The sequence below is a fragment of the Sminthopsis crassicaudata genome, chromosome 1 (genome assembly GCF_048593235.1).
Source record: "Sminthopsis crassicaudata isolate SCR6 chromosome 1, ASM4859323v1, whole genome shotgun sequence".
Lineage (NCBI taxonomy): Eukaryota > Metazoa > Chordata > Mammalia > Dasyuromorphia > Dasyuridae > Sminthopsis > Sminthopsis crassicaudata.
The window spans coordinates 75,936,787-75,937,115 of record NC_133617.1 but is presented as its reverse complement, the minus strand read 5'-3'; positions in this window follow the sequence as shown (position 1 = coordinate 75,937,115).

Genomic DNA, 329 nt, shown 5'->3' with positions numbered 1-329 from the left:
GGCGGGGCAGTCTGTAGGAGATGACCAATCAGCGCGACCCATCAGGGCCAAAGTTCATGAGATGCATTATGGGGGCTGCAGTTTATGCAGAATGAGCGAGAACGTGGTAGAACTTGCTCTCAGAAAACTCCCGATGCCCACAGTAGACTGGCGGATCTCCGACTTTTTCTGAGTGGTAGACAGCATTTAATCTTCCCTCCTTATCTGTTCTAAATATTTCCACGGACACATTCGATGCCTTCTTTGATCCTGTAATTGAAGAAACTGAGGTTGATTTTTCCGGAGTCACCTTACTAGTAAATTTCTTAAAGGCAACGGTCTTCCTGCAT